The sequence below is a fragment of the Mesocricetus auratus genome, unplaced genomic scaffold, assembly GCF_017639785.1.
Source record: "Mesocricetus auratus isolate SY011 unplaced genomic scaffold, BCM_Maur_2.0 Super-Scaffold_100027, whole genome shotgun sequence".
NCBI lineage: Eukaryota > Metazoa > Chordata > Mammalia > Rodentia > Cricetidae > Mesocricetus > Mesocricetus auratus.
This window is the reverse complement of record NW_024429208.1, coordinates 25,760,889-25,775,078: the sequence shown is the minus strand read 5'-3', so window position 1 is coordinate 25,775,078 and position 14,190 is coordinate 25,760,889. Positions and strand designations below refer to the sequence as shown.

The 14,190-nt window shown below is 42.2% G+C and overlaps 1 protein-coding gene and 1 long non-coding RNA gene across 2 annotated transcripts in view; one reads left to right on the top strand and one right to left on the bottom strand.

Moving 5' to 3' along the window:
• Window positions 1–14,190, top strand: part of Lims1 (LIM zinc finger domain containing 1) — a 101,041-nt gene that overhangs the window by 5,954 nt on the left and 80,897 nt on the right. The gene's annotated exons all lie outside the window — the stretch shown is intronic.
• Window positions 1,505–5,183, bottom strand: LOC121134208. The gene is made up of 2 exons (XR_005871245.1): window positions 4,921–5,183; window positions 1,505–1,985 (listed from the first exon to the last, which is right to left on the bottom strand). It is a non-coding gene; the product is annotated as an uncharacterized LOC121134208 (long non-coding RNA).

Below are 14,190 nucleotides of genomic sequence, written 5' to 3'. Positions count from 1 at the left end.
TGACCTCAGATTTGTTGTGTATCGAGGAGGACTTTGAACTCTTGGTTCTCCTGCCTCTACCTCCCAGGTGCCCGGGTTAAAGGTATGCACTATCATACTTGCCTTGTAGAGTACTGGGGATTGGAACCCAGGGCTCTGTGAATGCTAGGTGAGCACTGTACCAACTAAGGTTTATCCCCAGCTACCACGCTCTTTTCATTCCTTCTACCTTTACTTTAAACTGTCTCATGCCCTCCTTGGCTCTACTGTTCCCCATTTCTCTTTACTCTTAACTTTGTTTCTATCAAGTCAATACTAATCACTAGTCGTACTCTCCATTTTTCCTCCATCCACACTGTGGTAGCTAATAGATTATTGTACACAGTACCACTGTTTCTTTACTTCCTAAAATGAGCATGATTAAGGAGTGATTTTTTAAAATTGAATTGTTGCTTTATTTTCATAGTGAGATTGTCCTTTAATAATGACTGAGTTTACTAACAATTTTCTATTCTTGGAGAATATTGGAATTTGAGCCTATTTCCCTAACACCATCGTAACAGGGGGAAACTATTATTTGATCCCTAATATAACCTAGTCCTTAAATATGGTAAACACCACTATTGGGGGAAAAAAAGGTTATCTTAAGGGGAAAAAAACTTACCAACAACCTAACCCCATATATACAAATGTCATGAAAGAAAGAAAAAAAGAAAGGAAGGAAGGAAGAAAGGAAGAATTCTGAAATCCAAGGCAGTAGGATCCTCCAAGAACTATGAATCTTATGTAATTGCCTCCAGTGACAGTAAATTAAATAAAATCCCATGCAAAGACTTAATGATTGCAATGAATAAGTATGTTAAAAGAAAAAGAAGATACTAAACAGGGTGGTGGTGGTGCACACCTTTAGTCCCAGCACTTAAGAGACAGAGGCAGGTGGATCTCTTTAAGTTCAAGCCAAGCCTGGTCTACAGTTTCAAGATAGCCAGGATTATACAGAGTAACTCTGTCTCAAAGAAAGAAAAAAGAAAACATCAATAAACCCCTGGATTAATTCCAAGAAAACAGCCTTTTAAAAAAGGAAACTAATACAGGAAATGAAACTGGACCTCAGTAAAGATAAGCGAGTATTGGGGGTCGGGGGGGGGTGGTAAAGAAAAGCCAACTGCAAGTACTGGAATAGTATTCACTGGATTGAATAAAAGCTTTGTGGAAGCCGGGTGTTGGTCGCGCATGCCTTTAATCCCAGCTCTTGGGAGGCAGAGGCAGGTGGATCTCTGTGAGTTCGAGGCCAGCCTGGTCTACAGAGCTAGTTCCAGGACAGCCTCCAAAAACAATGCAGAGAAACCCTGTCTTGAAAAACCAAAAAAAAAAAAAAAAAAAAAAGCTTTGTGGAAGCTTCAAGAATGAAGTGGATCAGAGGGATGACTCCCCAGTGCCGAGATTACAGATGAGAGCTACCATGCCCAATTACAAATCTTGAGTAAACTTTTTTCCCTCCCTCCACAAAATAGACCATGCATGCACACTTACCATAATGTTGGCTATTTCCTAGGAAGATAAAGTGGCCAGGAAGGACTTGACACTTTTATCACAAAGGGGATTATAAGGCCCAGGTAGAATGTGAATGAGAGTGAGGATGTTTTAGGTGAGATTGTGTCTTGAGGGCAAAAGCCCAGCTCCGTCAGTCTTATAATTACCAATTAATGAATATTGGTGGAATATTTTCGGCCAATGTTGGGAAGAGAAACAGATAAGGGTCCAGTAGGCCAAGTTCATCTGTGGGTACAGGCATGTCCTTTAGTTTATATAGCGTAGAGATGAGAACACTTCTGACTAAACAGTCCTGGTCAAGGGGTGGTCTGGTGCATCACTGTTTCCATTCTGCTTGTGCAAAGGTGTGCTGAAGATTAGGAGATCTGTTTGGGTCAAGATGATTTCTTTAGCTCCAGGGCATGTAGTCTCACCCATCACAGAATAGTCTGTCCTGTGTGGCCCTGCTGGTCCTAGAATCCAAGGTAACATAAAGGTTTATGACACTTGACTTACCTTTCTACCTTCAGCCTTAAATGGGGACGAGATGAGTTATGTAGACAGACAGTTCTTTTTCTTTAACAGTTTATTTTTATTTCATGTGCATGTTATACCTGCATGTATGTCTGTGTGAAGGTGTCTGATTTCCCTGGAACTGGAGTTACAGGCAATTATGAACTGCCATGTGGGTGCTGGGAATTGAACCCAGGTGCACTGGAAGAGCAGCCCGTGCTCCTAACTGCTCAGTCATCTCTCCAGCCCCGACAGACAGTTCTTGATTGATTATTATGGTTTTGCAGGGTCAAGCAGGAGTCTGACCCACAATAAAGGAGATAGATGCAAACAGAGGCAGAGATGCCAGGCTTTCATCCTGCTGGTTTGTTTTGTTTGCTTTTTGAGGCAGGGTCTCTCTGTATAGCTTTGGAACCTGTTGTGGCCCTTGCTCTATAAATCAGGCTGGCCTGGAAATCACATAGATCTGCCTGCCTCTGCCTCCCCAAGTATTGGGAGGCCACCACTTCCTGCTTCATCCTGCTGTTTATCTGGTGATCTCAGGCAAGAAGTCAGTGACTTTTAGCAAAAGTGACTTCTAAGTGTCCGTTATATTTCCAGCACAGATTAATCTGCTGAGGGGCTCCAAAGGGCTGGGTACTTCCCTGGATAAAAAGACTCTTTCTGAAAAACAAGCAGCATCACACTTGGAAGAATGGGCCCTGCACCTTGCTTGGGCAGCTCATCAGAGCTAACCCTGTTGGTGGGGGGTGAGCTGACCCTGAGGCCATGAGAACAGGGAAACTGCCCCCCCCCCGCTGCCTACTGCAGTAGGCCTGCTAGCCAGGGCAGGAGAGCTTGCCCTGTTGATGAGGATGAAGGAAAGCTGTCTGGCTGACCAACCCAGCTTCCACCCAGGCCCAGAATCAGGGCTATGAGGTAGCCCACCCCAACATCCACCCCATTTATGAACTGCTGGAGCACATGAAGGGGCCAGCCCTGCAGATCCAAAGCTACAGAATCTCCACGACACAGGCCAACAGCAGGATATCTAAGAGGAGTTCCAGGGAAAATAGGGTAGGAGAAGCTAGAGGCCTTGAGGCAGACCAATGACTCATTCCAACGAACATTTAAAAAGTAAAGATGTGTGGACTAAAGGGTATACTGTGTGACTCACGGTGTCACCACAGTTTCCATGATGGGATTTTCTTTATTGTGTGACTCACTGTGTCACACTACAACTTTCCTATGAGATATTTTTTCTCTGTCTTTAAAATTTTATTTTATTGGGGGTGTTGTAAGGGCAGAGGGCAGATACGAAGGGATGGAGAGATGATGGGATCAGGATGCATGATGTGAAATCCACAAAGAATCAGTAAAAAGTTAAAAAAAAAACAAAAGAAGCAGAGTCTCATACAAATGTGTTCAACCTGTAATTGACTATAGGAGACCTTTGGCAATTTGATTTGTATCTTTTATCTAGCTAAGGTTAGTTTTAGCTTGTTTCAGAACATTTAAATACAGTGAACCTTTCTTTACCTCAGGCCTAGGTTGAATGCCTGTTGTTCTGATGTGGAGTTTTAGAAAAAAAGCAAATACTTATTCATTAGTTCAGTTTTTCTCATTCAGAGAATTTTGTTTTGTTTTGTTTTTAGAGGCAGGGTTTCTCTGTGCAGCATCTCTGACTCTCCTGGAACTAGCTACGTAGACCAGGCTGGCCTCGAACTCACAGAGATCCATCTGCCTCTGCCTCTGCCTCCTTAGTGCTGGGATTAAAGGTGTGTGCCACCACTGCTTGGCTAGAAAAATTTTAAAAGGAATGATGCCTAGAATATCACAGCTGCAGGTCATTGCATTAGAATGTTTTAGTTCCTTTTGGGCTTAGAAGACTATCAGCACAGTTCTTGTTTTGGAATAATATATAGAATGGCCCATTGAGTAGTATAGTCTTTCTTAGAATCAGGAGATGGACTCATACAAATAATGTCTACTACATGAGCAGTATTGTTTGAGGAGTGTAGATAGTGGTACATTGGTAAAGTCACAAAAGTAAGGCAGGATAGAAAGCTAGGGAAAAAATTGAAAATGTGGGAGTTTCTAAATGTTTATGAAGTATTAAATGTGATTGAAATGCCAAGGAACTCTCTTGGCCAGAATCTTGACTTGTCTGTGTGTAGCAGAGTGGGCTTTGTTTATTTTGAATTCTTCCACTTCTGTCTGAGTGTGGTGATGAACACGATACTCCCAGCACATGGGAGACAGATGCAGGAGGATGTCTGTGCATTTGAGGCTACATAGTGAGTTCCAGGCCAGCTAGGTCTCAAAATAAACAAATGGAATTGGTGGGGCATGTTTCTTGTCTTAAATGGCACCTTTGTTAGCCATCAGAGGAACAAATAAAAAAATAAATAAAAATTAATTACTTCAGAAAGACCTAGAAAATAGAAAATATATGCTGTGTGCTGACTACTTTTATGTCAATTTGATACAAACTGGAATCATCAGAGAGGAGATAGCCTTAGTTGAGAAAATGTCTTCACAAGATTGTGCTGTAGGCAAGCCTATAGGACATTTTCTTAATTAGTGATTGATGGGGGAGGGCCTAGCCCATTGTGGATAGTGCCATTCCTGGGCAGGTGGTCCCGGGTTCTATAGGAAGTCAGGCTGAGCGAACCATGGGGAGCAAGCCAGTAAGCAGTGTCCCTGAATGGCCTCATCATCAACTCTTGCCTCCAGGATCCTGCACTGTTTGAGTTCCTGTCCTGTTTTTGTTTAGTGATGAGCAATAATGTGGAAGCACAAGCCAAATAAACCCTTTCCTCCCCAGGTTGCCTTAGTCATGGTGTTTCGTCACAGCAAAAGTAACTCTGAGCAAGAAATGCTCTATCTAATCGACGCTGTGTATTAGTCACTTACCTGCAATGCTGGGAGGTTGAAGTTTGGTCTTCAAGACTTCTACAGTACGTTTTAAGGCTGAGAGTACCTACCATACAGGGAAGTACACAACTGCTTCCTTTGTCTCTGACCCTCTTCTGGCTGTTGTCTGTTGCCCTGGTTGTAAACAGCAGTTTCCTATAACATACCTTAAAAAGGGACTCAGTGAAAAGCTATAGGCTAGGCTAAGACAAAGGAAAGACAAGACCTCTTAGTCAGCCTCTTCAAGTCTCTCTTGAGTCAACTCTGCCTGTGCATCATACTTCTTACTTGGCTTAAGATTCCCATATCAGGAGCAGAGCAGTCTGTCTCACCTTATTTGGACATGTGCTCATCCTTGGTCTCTGAAGTCAGGGTTTCCCCCATACTATTTATTAAATCTTCTCCTCTTTATTTATTTCTTAATCCAGTGTTAGAGATTGAACCCAGGGGGCCTGTGACAAGGAGGGAAACCATCCACCCCTGGGCTATATCCCCAGCCCCCAGGGCTTCTTTGTTCACATTTACCTAAGGAGAAATGGGGAAATGGATTAGAAAAACAATAAGTGCCCACTACCATGTCCATATTTTACTAATTTGTGACCAATCCTTAAAAAAGCTAGGTGTGCTGAACTTGCATGAGGCCTTAGATTCAATCCCAAGCGTAACACACACACACACACACACACACACACACACACACACACACACACACACACACACACGTTAAAGAAGCTCATGCTCACTAGGGTGTATAAAGTTATTAACCAGGTAGTAGTGGTGCACACTTTAAATTTCAGCATTCAGGAGTCAGAGGCAGGTGGATCTCTGTGAGTTCAAGAACAGGGTAGTCTACAGAGTGAGTTTCAGGACATCCAGGGCTACACAGAGAAACCCTGTCTCAAAAAAAACAAAACAATAAGTTGTTCTTATTGTATATGTATGCATGATGTGCTTCTGGGTGTACATTGCATGGTTTGTGGGACATCAGAGTACAACTCTATGGAGTAAAGAATTAGAATTTATATGCATGAGGCCATCCTGTACCTTTTCTGTACCTTCTGTGGACCTCCTTCCCCTAGAACAATTTGTGAGAGCCATTTTCTTGTCAGCCCCATTCAGGGCAGGCATGTCCTTCTAGTTGACAAATTCATACTCTTCTGAGACAGTTCTCCTCCCCCTGACCCCAACCCAGGTTTCTTGGCATTTCAAGGCAGGGTTTCTCTGTGTTGCCCTGACTGTCCTGGAACTCTGTAGATCAAGCTTGCCTTGAACTCGGAGATCTGTCTGCCTCTACCTTATGAGTGTGAGTGCTGGGATTAAAGGTGTGCACCGCCACCATGCAGCTTGGTGCTCTGAAATAATTGCTGCTGTGTGGTTGCTGCAAATGGCCAACTGAGGACTGTGGCTCACCCTTGGCAGGAGCTAAAGGGAGTCTTAATAATGGAGCCTTTGTTAGAAGCTCCAGCTGGGTAGTTTCTCTGAGGCCAGGCTCAGGGTCACCGAATCTTAAGTGGAGGCTTTGGGAAACAACCCTGTCCTCTTCTGGTAGAAATGATGACAGCAGACATTGAAGGAAGTTTGGGGCATTCTTGCTGTTTGGGAAGGATTCTTTACTTCACAGACAATCCTGATAAGCTTCATAAACTGCTAAGGTACATGAGATTCCAAGTGTGTGGTGGCCACTGCAGATCCAAGCCAGCTTTCCCAGAGATAGACTTGATAGTGTTTGAAGAGTCATGGGCCAGTCGATTCTCACATTGAATGTACAGTTTATTAGATTACAGTAATCTCTGGACTATAGGCGACCCTAAGATTGCTCAGCCTCCAGCTAGAGAATCTTGAACACTGGAGAACATTAGGATTTCTTTCATTAGATTCTTCTTCAGTATCATATTACTTAATTTCCACTGCTTTTGTAGAAATACGAAGCTATTGCCATCTGCCTTTTTTCATATGAACCAATTGAAACCAGAGCATCCTTGTCTCCTCACAGACTGACTGGTTGCTGGTAAGGTGAAAGAGACCTGGACCCTGACATTTAGGATTCCATGTGTTTCTGTGGCATTAAACTCTCAGAAAGTCTGTTTAATAATGGGAGAAAAATCTTTAAACTGGTTATTCTGGTGGCACATAGTGTCGCACGCCTTTAATCCCAGCCAGAGGCAGTCAGAGCTCTGTGAGTTCATAGCCAACCTGGTCTACAGAGTGAGTTCTGGGACAGCCAGTCTGCATATTGAGACCTTGTTTTGAAATAAAATAAGATGAAATAAAAACCTGCTTATTCTGAAACCAAGCAAACTGCCAGATGTTTTATTAAACTACCAAGGTGCAGGAGAGGTTAGGCAGCTCTTGGTTAGTACTCTTGGGGGGCAGCTTTTCTCTGATGTGTCCTTTTGCTAATTGTAGAGTCTTTCTTGCCATTAGAGATAAAGCACGATTTTTTTCACCATTAGTTACTCTGTTTTATGTGTAAAAAGCTCTGTAGTTGCTGTATCCCTCAGAATAATTTGTTACCAGTGTTATTCCATGTCTGTCCAGGTGCAGCTAAAGGATTATGCAGCCTTGTGATGTCCAGAGCCCCTCTGGTGGGCAGCCTGACTAGATACACAATGTGGTGGTCTTAGGAAGCTTCCAGATTGTGCTAACTCATGGAACTCAATTGGGCCTTTTTTGATTTTTTTTTTTTTTTTTTTTTTAATCAGGGTTTTTCTGTGTAGCCCAGGCTGTCCTGGAACTTACTCTGTAGACCAGGCTGACCTGGAACTCACAGAGATCCACCTGCCTCTGACTCTCAAGTACTGGAATTAAAGTCGTGTGCCACCATGGCCTGACTACAAAAATTCTCTTAAGGTGATTGAAGTAGTCCTTGATTACCACTCCTAAGATTGTTTGAGCAGCAGCTAAATATCCTGTCCAGAAAATTAGTATCTGGCATAACTTACAGACTTTAGATATCGCCTTTAATTCAGTTTGTGAAGTCTCTTTAGAAATCTATAAAGGTAGACAATCAAAATAATCTTTGTCTATGTTTAGAATTAATAATTTGGAGAATGTGGAAATTGGGTCCTGAGTATTTTTTGTCTTCAGCAACATTAAAGCACACTTAAAAATATTTCTATATGACAGAGAGAGGAGTGACGAGCAAATTGGCAAAGAAAGGGCTGGCAAAACCAGCAGAGACAGCTGATCTGAACAGGGGAGAGCTCTTGGACCCCAGACCGACAGTGGGGAGGCCAGCATGGGACTGATCTGGACCCCCCAAATGTGAGTGTCAACGAGAAGGCCTGGGCAACCTATGGGGCCCTGAGCTGTGGATCAGTGTCTATCCCTGGAATACAAACAGTCATCGTGTGCCCATAGCACAAAGAGGGATGCTCTCTCAGCCTGGACTCTTAGGGGAGTGCCTGGACCCTACCCAGAGTGAAATGACAGACTCTAGATATCCCCTATGTGGAAGGAATTGGCAATAGGGTGGGAGGCTGGGAGGGAAGGGAAGTGCGGGAGGAGGGGAGGGAGAGGGAACTGGTATTGACATGTAAAACAAGCTATTTAAAATGAAAATAAAAAATGATAAAAGAAAAAAATATTTCTATAATGTGTTGTTCTAGAGCACTTTATAATACATAAAATAAAAAACTAAAAAATGGTTTTGTGCACTGTGTATGTTTGTGTAGAGGACACAGTTAAAACTTACATGTTCAGATATTCTGCACTGTTTGATGAGTCAGTATCTCTCACTGGCCTAGGGGTTGCTAAGTAGCGTAGGGTGTCTGGTTAGTGAGCCCAGAGCTCCCTCTGCCTCTGTTTCCCACAAGTATGTGCCACCCTTTTAGGCCTTTTTTATGTGGGTTCTAGGTATCAAACCAAGGTTCTCATGTTTATACATTGAGCATTTACTGACTGAGTCATCTCCCCATATCTTAGTTACTGGTCTGTCGCTGTGAAGAGATGCCATGACCAAAGTAATTTATTTTAAAAAGCACTTAATTGGGGGTTTGCTTACAATTTCAGAGGATGACTCCAGTTACCATCATGGGGAGAATGGCAGCAGACAGGCAGGCATGCTGCTGAAGCAGTAGCTAAGAGCTTACTTACATTCAGATCCACCAGCCTCGAGAGAAACAGACTGGGTGTGGCATGGGCTTTTGAAACCTCAAAGCCCACTCCCCAATACTACACCTTCTCCAGCAAGGCAACACCTACTAATCCTTCCTAAACAATCCACCAGCTAGGAACCAGACATTGCTACAAAAGTTCTTTTGACTTGTTTCTTAGTCTGGATTTATATTAGTTGTTCAAGATAGGTAATTACTTATATCCCATAAGAGTTACAGAGTGTGGTGATGCACATCTTTAATCCTAGCATTCAGGAGGCACACAGGCAGGAGGACCTCTGAATTCAAGGCCTGCCTGGTCTACAGAGCAAGTTCCAGGACAGCTAGGGCTCTGTTACATAGAGAAACATTGTCTTAACACCTTCCCCTCAAAGTTAAAATGTAATCCTTTTGAATTATTTCATAATAACTTTTTAATATTGTCTCAAAATTATTGCTTTTATCCTATAGGGCAGCATTAGTTTTGAATTATACTAGGACCTTTCATAATTATGAAAAGAGCATAAGTTAACTTTATGTTCCATTCTTTGCATTCAAAAATTCTTTTCTTCACATTTGAAAGCATGCTGTTTGTCATCCATCTTCAACTGACACTTGTGTGAGATTAGACATATTCCTGATTGCTGTGGAATCTGGAGTCTCTCTTTAATTGAAAATGATTTTTTGTACAATGTATTCTGAGAATGGTTTTCCCTTCCCCAACCCTTCTCAGACCTCCCCCCCCCCTTCACTTGCCCAACTCCACACCTTCTGTCTCTCTTTAGAGAACAGGCAGACAAACCAGAATAAAGTACAATGTATAGGAAACAACACCATATAAACAAAACCCACAAGAACATAAAACCAGAAGCCATACTATACAAGCAAAGGCAGACAAACCAGAATAAAGTACAATGTATAGGAAACAACACCATCTAAACAAAACCCACAAGAACATAAAACCAGAAGCCATACTATACAAGCAAAAGATGGGAGGTGGGGGTGATGCTCAAACAAAGCAATGAGACAGAAAGTCTACAAAAATACTATTGAATTCACTTGTGTTAGCTGTCTACTACTGGGCATGGCTCATACTCTTAAGTGTGGTTAATATCAGGGGGGTGGAGAGGTGCCTTGGTCTTGCCTCAGCGAGATGATGGGACAGACTTAGTAGACTTCCTAGAGGAGGCCTTACCCTCTCTGAGGAGCAGATGGGAGGTTGGGGGAGTAGGAGGAGAGGAGGAAAGGGGAGTGGGATTGGAATGTAAAAAAATAAATTAGTAAAAAAAGAAATATTGCTTCTGTTCCTTTAAAAAAAAGTGTGCTTAATATACCCAATGTAGAGTCTCTTTCTTCAATACACATTTGTAGGAAATTTGTGGGTATCTGCCTATACATGGTGGTATGTATTATTGAAAGTATTCTTATTGAAAAGTATACTCTGTTAGTGGCATATGTGATTCTCCTAAACACCAACAGTCCTGGCTGTTACTGCTTCATGTTTTCTGATACTACTGTAAATTCTTAATTACTATGCAAATTTTTTGAAAAGCTGTTTGAAATTCCCATAACACATTGCAACCCCTGAGAAGTGTTATAACATGAAGCATGTTGCTTATTATGAGTGACTGTGGTGGGACTGTCTTAGTGCTGTTTACTGAGACTGGCAACATGCTTCCTACCATACATGCAGGAGCAGCAGGTGCTTTTGCTTTTCTTTTCCTTTCTTTTCTTTTCTTTTCTATGCTTAGCTGTATGAGTGTTTTGTCTGCATGTGTCTATATGCACCACATGCATGCTTAGTGCGCTTGCAGGCCAGAAGAGGGAGTCGGATCCCTGGAACTGGAGTTACAGATGGTTGTAAACTGCCATGCTGGAGCTAGGAAGTGAACAGAGGTCCTCTGTAACAATAAGTGCTCTTAACCATGAGCCATTTCCTAAGCCCACAGTAGGTGCTTTTTTCAAGCCACCTTTCTCCTTCCTGAGCAGCTTGATTCCATACAGTCCAAAAGGTACTCAGGTGCAGAGCTATGCTTTATTCATCTATGTATGCCATGCCCTGTACCTATAATAGATAAATGTATATATTGTCTACATATTTGCTAAATTGAAAAATAGAGGTTTTCTTTTTTTTTTTTCTGGTTTTTATGAGACAGGGTTTCTCTGTATTGTTTTGGATGTTGTCGGTCCAGCCTGGCCTCGAACTCACAGAGATCCGCCTGCCTCTGCCTCCCGAGTGCTGGGATTAAAGGCGTGCGCCACCACCACCTGGCCAAAAAAAAATAGAGGTTTTCAATTTACTAATGTTTATCATTTCTTTATTGTAGAAACTGGGTAATGATAAAGTAACAGTTCTACTTACTTAAGGATTAGTTTTTTCTAAATGTGTTTATTAAGTTATATTCTTTGTTTGTGTGCATACATTTCATTTCTGAGGTAAAAACCAGGACCTCATGAACGTTAGACAAGTAACAGAAAACATTTTGTCTGAATTTTCATCTTTATGATTTCATTTTAGCATTTCCATAGCATCAAGATTTAGTATGGATGCTAATGTTGAATATCAAAAACTGTGACTGAACCAAGTTATATCCAATAAGTGGTATACCTGAGACTAATTTTACTGTCAGTGTTGTGTTTTGACTGCACTATATGCATATGAACTGACTACTGGTCAGGAGTTGTGGTTGTTAATTTTTCAGTTATTAAATGTGCTTAAAGGTTTTTTTCAGCCGGGCGTTGGTGGCGCACGCCTTTAATCCCAGCACTTGGGAGGCAGAGGCAGGCGGATCTCTGAGTTCGAGGCCAGCCTGGTCTACAAGAGCTAGTTCCAGGACAGCCTCCAAAGCCACAGAGAAACCCTGTCTCGAAAAAACAAAAAACAAAAAGTTTTTTTCATCAGTGCATGGGATTTGCAATGTAAAAGGGCACAGAGCTTAGGTGCATGGGTTACTGATTTTTTTTTAATGAATTTTGAACACATAGTGAAATGTTTTTGAGTATGATTAACATTAGAATATACGCAGTATCATTTGCCTAAAACCTCTCAATTCCAAACATACTTGTTTTATTATTTGTATGTATGTATGTGGTATTGGGGGCAGGTGTTGTGTGTTTATATAAAGAATACCTTGTTCTTTGAGACAAGGTCTTTCATGAGTCCTGAGGTTTGCCCATTAGTCTAGGCTAACAAACCCTGGGGATCCACCCATTTGTGCCTCCCTGGTGCTGGGATTATAAGCATAGACTTTGATGCCCATCTTTTTATGTGGATGCAAGGGATCAAACTCATGTCCTTGTGTTTGTACAGCTACCATTTTTCCTACTAGGTTATCTCCCTAACTCCTTTTGTATTTAAATTTGAGACAACTCAGTCAGGAACTTGCTATTTATACCAGGCTGGCTTTGAACTTGATCCTTGATGCTTCTAAGTGCTTGGATTACTCAAATGGTGGTACATACCGTATATTTATTTTTAAACTTTTGCTACACTTCTATGAATACTAATTTGAATGAAGTGGGTTTCTAATTCTGTTTGTTCCTTTGAGAAGTATTCACCAAGAACTTACTATATGCCGGGCATGAGTGCAGGTATAGCAACTTATGCTTGGGGCTAGATTAATGAGGAATCAGGCAAACTCCTATGGGAATATGAATGTCCAGCCTGAGAGGCTCTGGGAAATTATAGAGGAAGTAACATCTAGATTGAGGTCTGAGGATGAGTAGCAATTATTCAGAAGCAGCATTTAGGGAGGAAGAGCTGAAGGCAGGAGGCCAAGAGGGAAGGGAAAGCAGGATGTGGACATTAGCACAGCTGCTTTGGTGCTGCCCTGGGGCCTGGGAATCTGGGAGGGGGACCCTGGGAAGTACTGGAGTGGGACAGAGGACAGTTTTTACTGCTCCTTAAGTTTCCTTGTTACAGATAACAGGAATCTATTGCAAGCATAAGCTAAAGAGGAATTTTTTGGAAAGCAATGGGTTGGCTCATAGAATTAAAGAAAGGGCTGGATACCAAGTCCTTGTGAAGAGCAAACAATCAAGACAACCAAGGTCTTTCTGAAGTTCTTGTGGAATTTTTAAGGGGGGGGGCAGGGCTGTATCCTTAGTTAACTTGTTCTAACTGAAGAGAGTCTTGTTTTCCACTTAGATATTCAATGTTTAAGTTAGGTTACATTTGGGCCTGGAGAGATTGCTCAGTGGTTAAGAACACTGACTGCTCTTCCAGAGGAACACAGGTTCAATTCCCAGCAACCACATGGCAGCTTACAACTGCCTGTAACTCCAGTTCCAGGGGACCTGAAACTCATGCCAAAACACCAAGGCACATAAAATTAAAACTAAAACAACGGGCAGTGGTGGTGTACGCCTTTAAGCCTTTAATCCCTTAGATGGAGGTTTCTGTTTCACCAAGTCCCACAGCCATTTAGCCCCAAATAAACACACAGAGACATATATTAATTATTAAACTGTTTGGCCGATGGCTTAGGCTCCTTACTGGCTAGCTCTCTCTTAATTATTAACCCATTTCTATTACTCTGAGTATTTCCATATGGTCTTACCTTACCGGAGAAGGGTCCTCTGGACCTGGTACTCCTTCCTCAGCTACATGGCGCCCCTTGGTGGCCTCTCTCTGTGTCCTCTCCCCAGCCTTCTCCTCGTCTGATAGCCCTGCCTATACTGCCTGCCTGACTACTGGCCAATCAGAGTTTTATTCATATATATACAGCACTCATCAAATCCCAGCACTCAGGAGGCAGAGGCAGGTGGAGCTCTGTGAATTCCAGGCCAGCCTGGTCTACAGAGTGAGTTCCTAGACAGGCTCCAAAGCTACAGAGAAACCCTGTCTCAAAAAGTTAAAAACAAACAAACAAAAACAAAACAAAACAAAAAAAACAAAAAAAAGGTTAGGTTAGATTCATTGACCAAACTTAAACCAGAGGATAGAATCAAACCCTGTATCTTTTTTGTCCCTAAGTGACTGTTACTTGATTGGGATAGCAAGACTTGTCAACTGAAACAGAATGCATAGAAATGAGGTCCAGCCTAGAAGACAGTGTTAAGTAGAAGATAATGTGTCTAAGCTTAGGAAAGCATGTAGTAGGTGTGCAGTGATGGAGCTTCAGAGACCAGAAAGCCTGTTGCACTAATCCAAGCAACAGATGTTGTACCAGCAATA